Source organism: Suricata suricatta, chromosome 6 (genome assembly GCF_006229205.1).
Source record: "Suricata suricatta isolate VVHF042 chromosome 6, meerkat_22Aug2017_6uvM2_HiC, whole genome shotgun sequence".
Lineage (NCBI taxonomy): Eukaryota > Metazoa > Chordata > Mammalia > Carnivora > Herpestidae > Suricata > Suricata suricatta.
The window spans coordinates 36,467,151-36,474,517 of NC_043705.1; positions in this window are offsets into that span (position 1 = coordinate 36,467,151).

Below are 7,367 nucleotides of genomic sequence, written 5' to 3' on the forward strand. Positions count from 1 at the left end.
CAAACATTGAAAGAACTGAAGGGACAGACAGACATCAATACCATAATAGTAGAGAATTCTAATACCCCCACTTGCAATAATGGATCGACCATCCAGGAAAGAAAAGACTGATAAGGAAATAGAGGACTTGAACAAACTACAAACCAAATGGACCTACCAGACATAAGCAGAACACGAGGCCCAAGAGCAGTAGAATACGTGTTCTTTTCAAGTGCACAGAACATTCTCTCAGATCACATGTTAGGACACAAAACAAGAAATTACTAACTTAAAAAGAATGAAATCTACCAAGTGTATTTTCTGACCATAGTAGAATGAAACTACAAATCAATAGCAGAAGACAAACTGGAAAATTCAAATTTGTGGAAATGAGAAAATGAAGTTTATAACAATAAATGTCTACATTTAAAAAGAAAAAAAAACCCTCAATAAATGATCTAACTTTATGCCTCAGAGAGCTAGAAAAAAGAACACATTAAGCCCAAAGTTAGCAGAAGGAAATAATGCAGATTGGAGAAGTAAAAAGATTCTCTCTTTAAACAGAGAAAAACCGTTTAAAAAAACCTAGAGAATTGAGTTGTTTTCTGAAAAGATCCACAAAATTGACAAATCTTTAGCTACACTAAGAAAAAAAGTGAGAAGACTAAAACAAATAAAATCAGAAGTAAAAAAGGAGACATTACAACTGCTCCTAAAGAAATTAAAAAGATTAGAAGAGACTACTGTGAGCAACTATATGCCAGCAAGTTGGATAGCCTAGAAGAAATGGATACATTCTTAGAAATATACAAGCTGCCAAGACTTAATCATGAAGAAACAGAAAATGTGAACAGACCGATAATTAGTAAGGAGATTGAATCAGTAATCTGAATATACTGATCAGTAATCTGAATATACTGATTTAAAGAAAAATTAACACAAATCTTTCTGAAACACTCCCAAACTTATTTCATAAAGATAACATCATCCTTATACCAAACAGAAAAAGATGTTCCATAAAAAATTACAGGCCCATATCCCTGATGAGTATAGATGTAAAAATCCTCAAGAAAATACTAGAAAACAGCATTCAACAGCACATCAAAAGGATCATACACCATGCCCAAGTGGGTTCTATCCCTGGGATACAAAGATGGTTCAACCTATGCAAGTCAGTCAATGAAATACACCACATTAATAGAAGGAAGGATAAAAATCATGTGATCATCTCAACAGAGAAAAAGCATTTCATAAAATTCAATACTCTTTCATTATAAAAATATTTAAGAAACTAGAAATAGAAGTAAATTACCTCAAAACAATAAAGTCCATATATGAAAAACCCACAGCTAACATCAGAACTCAATAACAAAAATCTGAAACCTTCTCTTTAAAATCAGGAATAGGCAAGGATGCCCACTCTCACCATTGCTATAACCTAGTACTGGGAGTACTAGCCACAACAATTAGGCAAGAAAAAGAAATCAAAGTCATCCAAATCAGAAATAAAGATGCAAAATTGTTCTTCTTCACAGATGACATGATTTTATATGTATAAAACCACAAAGATTTTATACACACACACACACACACACACACACACACACACACAACTGGTAAAATAAGTCAACGCAGCAAAGTTGTAGGATATACAATCATCATACAAAAATCAGTTGCATTTCTATACACTAACACCAAAAACAATCTGAAAAGGAAATTAAGGAAAACAATTCCATTTACAGTAGCATCATAAAGAATGAAATGTTTAGGAATAAACTTAACCAAAGGGGCAAAAGACTTACAAGGTGAAAATGACAAACCACTTCTGGAAGACAATGAAGAAGACACAAATGGAAAGATACCTTGTGTTTGTGATGTGAAGACTTACAATGGTTAAAATGGCCATATTACCCAAAGTGACCTACAGATTCAGTGCAATCCTTATGAAAATTCCAACATCATTTTTTACACTTATATATTTTAAACAAATAGAAAAAAACAATACTAAAAGTTACATGGAAACCCAAAAACCCTGAATAGCCAAAACAATGAGAGACAAAGGAGCTGAAGGCCTTAAACTTTCTGACTTTAAAATATTAATAAGCTACAGTAATCAAAACAATATAGTACTGATAAAAATACAGACATACAAACTAATGGAACAGGATAGACAGCTCAGAAATAAACCTCTGCATATACACATAATCTTCAACATGGTGTCAACACTGTATCATGGGGAAAGAATAGTATCTTCAACAAAAGGTGCTTGGAAAAAGTAGATATCTGTATGCAAAAGAACCCAATTGGACCATGGTCTTACAGCATACACAAAATAGATTAAAAACTTAAATGTATGACTTGAAACTATAAAACCCTCAGGAAGAACACAGGGAAAAGCTTCATAACACTGATTTTAGCAATGACTTCTTACTTAGGACACTAGAAATGAAAACGGAAAATCAAATTTAAAAGCTTCTGCATAGAAACAGGAACATTAACAAAGTGAAAAGGCACCCTGTGGGATGGGAGAAAATATTTACAAGACATGTGTCTGATAAAAGATTGATATCCAGGGGCACCTGGGTGGCTCAGTTGGTTAAGCATCTGACTCTTGATTTTAGCTCAGGTCATGATCTCATGGTTAATGAGTTCAAGCCCCGCATTGGGGGATTCTCTCTCTCTCTCCCTCTCTCTCTGCCCCTTCCCACTCATGCTTTCTCCCTCTCTAAATAAATAAACAAAAAATAAAAAAAATTGATACCCACAATATGTAAAGAATTCCTACAACTTAATAGCAAAAAGCAAATCACTTGATTAAACAATGGGCAAAGGACTTAGGCATTTCTCTAAAGAGGACATACAAAAGGTCAAATGTTTATGGAAAGATTTTCAACATCACTAATCGTGAGGAAAATGCACATCAAAACTATAATGAGGGGACACTTTGGTGGCCCAGTAGCATAAGAGTCAGGCTCTTGATTTCAGCTCACGTCATGATCTCATGGTTCATGAATTTGAGGCCTGCATTGAGATTCTCTCTCTCCCTCTGTCTCTCCCCTTCCCCTTCTCATGCTCGTTCACTCGCTCTCTCTCTCTCTCTCTCTCAAAAGTAAAAAAAAAATTAAAAAATAAACTACAATGAGGTATCACCTCATGACTGCTAAGATAGCCATTATTTAAAAAAAAAAAAACCTAGAACAAAACACAAGAAAATAATTTCAATGTTGGCAAGAACTTAAAAATAAAATGGAATTCTTGTGCATTGTTATGAGGAATGTGAAATAGTGCAGCTATTATGGAAAACTGTATGCAGTATCCTCAAAAAATGAAAAATAGAACTACCATATGCTCCAACAATTCCAATTCTGGATATTTATTCAAAGGAAATAAGATCCAGATTTTGAAGTGATATTTTCACTCTCATGTTCATGGTAGCATTATTCACAAAGGTAAGCCCTAAATGCAACCTAAGTGTCTGCCAACAAATGAATAAAGAAAATGTGATATATACACACAAAGGAATGTTATTCAGCCATAAAAAGGGAATTCGGTCATAAGTTACAACATGGGTGAACTCTGAGGACATAAGTTTAAGAAGGACAAAGAAGGGCAGTATTGAACGAGTCCACTTACTTAAGGTGTCTAAAGTATAAAGTCATACGTACAGGAAGTAAAATGGTAGTGCCAGGTGCTGAGAGAGGTGTAATGGGGAGTTGCTATTCAATTGCAGTCATGCAAGATAAAGAAATTTCTAGAGATCTGATGTGCAGCACTGTGGCTATAGCTATTGATACTGTGCTACACACTTACAGATCTAAGAGGGTAGATCTCATGTTATGTGTTTTTACAAAAAAAAAAAACTAATTTAAAACCGAAATTTTAAAATGATGTTTACCTCAACCTATAGTATTAACTTTCTAGAGAACAAAATAAGAAATTACTAAATTTTTAGGTTTCTAAAGGACAGCTGTAACGTCTCTTTATCACCAGAGAATTGTAACCCTTCACATGTTACCAAGCCACTGTGGAAAATTATCAAAGCTACACAATTAGGCAGTGTTGGTGGAAGTCATGAAAAGGAAAAAGATTGAACACTGGCAGTACTGTATTCATTCCAGAAAATGGAAAGAATGCTTCTCTTCATCTATAACATTATTTTCTTTCACTTTCTGGTTGCATCTGGGATGAAAGGAAACTATTTATAACACAAAGATTATTTGTGCCATATTATCAGGTTCATATACAGCAAGGGCAATGGATTTTTTGTTCTTCCCCGACCAATAATTTGGAAGACTATATTTAGCAGATAGTTACAGGCTGTAAGAAGAAAAGAGTATCTGCTGGTAAATTAGAACTAATTGGGGAAAATAAGCCTGTCTGTCATAAACCACAAATAATTATCATGATTGAGCAATAATTTTATTATCACAATTTTTACATAGTATTGCAATTAATTAAGGAACTACAGGGAAGCACAGTATATCATTTATTCTTCTAGTTCTCTTGTGTCAAAAGAGACAGATTCAATACTTCTTTATGCCACAGATAAGAACGCTGAATATAACCAGCATATAAGGCAAAACCTGAAGAAAACCAGGTATTTTTAAGCCGTGATTGATACTCCAGTTTTTACTTGGATATTCCACTTCTGTACTTCTCCAGAAGCTTTACAGAAAAATTTAAAACTGGGAACAAGGAGGGGAATGATATTTTGAATTTGTATCTGCCTTTGTAGAAGTTCCGTATGTGTTTGGTAACCAACTTCCCTATGACAGAACCAGCGCTGAGCAAGACAAAAAGGCGGATATAGCTTGTGACAACATAAGCTGTGATCAGTATGGTCATGAACTAATAACCAGGCACAGACTGAGGTTGACCCTGGACAAGAGCCGGAACTTACACTACTGGAATTCGGATCATGTTTTGAACTCCTGTTTGACTAATCCCATTTCTTCCTAAGGCGGATACACGGGCGAGCACTTAGTACAGACGTTTTAATGACTGAGGTAAGCTAATGGTTTGATCATTCAATTACCAGAAAAATGTAGCACATTCTCTGGCCCTTCTGACTATTCCTTTACTCCGAATATCAAAGCCCAAGAAGAATAAAGAACAAGTCAAGATACCATTATAGAAAGAACTTCAAGGGAATGAAATAAATTGATTCAGTAATTTCTAGATGTGACAACGGAACACCTTTTCCTATATCATGTGACACAGTCTTCAATCATTGAGCCCTGTGGGTGAGGTTTTTAAGTAAAAGGATTCAAGCACCCTGAGGCTTAAAGGAGCATTGTTTACAACAGCCAAATTGTGGAATCAACCTAAGGGTCCATCCACAGATGAATAAATGAAAAAGCGTGCGTAAGTGTGTGTGTGTGTGTGTGTGTGTGTGTGTGTGTGTGTGTGTGTTAATGGACTATTACTTGGCCACAAAAAAGAATAAAATCTTGCGATTTGCTATGACATGGAAGGAGCTAGAGAGTATAATCTAAGTAAACTATGTCAGTCAGAGAAAGACGACATAGGATCTTACTCAGATGTAGAATTTAAGAAACAAATGAGCAAAGGAGAGAAGGGCAATGACAAGCCAAGGAAGAGACTCTTAAATTGAGAACAAATTAATGGTAACCAGAGGTGAAGTGGGTGGGAAAAGCATGAAATAGGGGATGGGGATTAAGGAGTACACTTGTTGTGATGACCACTGGGTGATGCATGGAATTGTTGGATCACTGTATTGTACACTTGAAACTAAAATAACAGTGTATGGGGGCACCTGGGTGGCTCAGTTGGTTGAGCGTCCAACTTTGGCCCAGGTCATGATCTCACGGATCATGAGTTCAAGCTCTGTGTCAGGCTCTGAGCTTTCAGCACAGAGCCTCCTTTGGATACTCTGTTGTTTTCTCTCTCTATCCCTCCCCAGCTTACACTTGCACGCTCTCTCTGTCAAAAATAAATAAAAGCTTAAAAAAATAACAATGTATGTTAGCTATACTGGAATGAAAATAATAAATAAATAAATATTTTTAAAAGGTGAATTCTATAATAAAACATATATTACTTTCATTATTCTCATAAAAAATTACTGTAAGAAAGTAGTGCCAAATATAAAAAGAAAAGGCAACCAGGAATTTATGGGGAACTGTAAAGAAGGATTTGACCTAAATGTGGGGGCTCTGTGATAGAAGCTACTCTGAAATGTGAATCTAACATGAAATTTGTCAATATTTCATAATTCAGCTAAAAAGTAAGCTCAAAGAATGTTCTGCTGTGTAAGATGTGTTCTGGTCTATTAAAAAAATTTTTTTTACTATTTACTAATTATAATGTTTTATAGTTATAAAAAGCAAATAATTTAATTTCTCTAACTTCTACCTCAAAAGTTGAAATAAGTTCTTCCTTTCCCCACTAAGAATGATAGAATCATTAGGAAAAATACTCTACATTCTAAATCAAAGTGTGATTACTGATAAATATTGATGATAGGATGACAGTCCTTTTAAAATGTTTATTGGTATGCTTACACATGCTTTTACAAGTCTCTGAGTCCTCAATAAATTATGCAAACTTAACTATAATTATGTTTCTGATTAAATTTTGATTTATTAAAAATAAAAACTGTTTAACATTAACTAACAATATAACTACCAATACTTTGAGTTAGTTTGGAGTCTGCTTGCTTTCTATAATCTTTATAAACTAGGTTTTTCTTGTTTTAAAGGATCTGAGACCTGTCAATGGCTCCACTTATGTAGAAGAAAACAGATCTCATTAGCTGATATATAATGTGCAACTTCTTCAACTCTCGTTAGTATTTGGGTGACATTCAGTTCCTATTACTGCCAAAGAACAACAAAGAGAATAACTGGGTAGCAGAGGAAACATACTAGATGTCTGGTGAGACTAAAGTGTTAAAATTACATGATTAAGAAGAAAAATGCTCTCTACAAGAAAGTTTATCTAACTCTCCATGGTTAGAAGAAATATGTCTTTCTAAGAAAGACAGAAGCTGAGAATAGAGATCTTAAGTACCATGGTACTCAATTAAGGTAGAAAAATTGAACTGATAATCCAGTTTTCTTTTTTTCTTTTTTAAATAGTTTATTGTCAAATTGGTTTCCATACAACATCCAGTGCTCTTCCCCATAAGTGCCCTCCTCTATCACCACCACCTCTTTTTCCCTCCTCCCCCTTCCCCTTCAACCTTCAGTTCATTTTCAGCATTCAATAGTCTCTCAAGTTTTGCATCTCTCTCTCTCCTCAACTCTCTTTCCCTCTTCCCCTACCCCAGGTCCTCCATTAGGTTTCTCCTGTTCTCCTGTTAGACCTATGAGTGCAAACATATGGTATCTGTCCTTCTCTGCCTGACTTATTTTGCTTAGCATAAC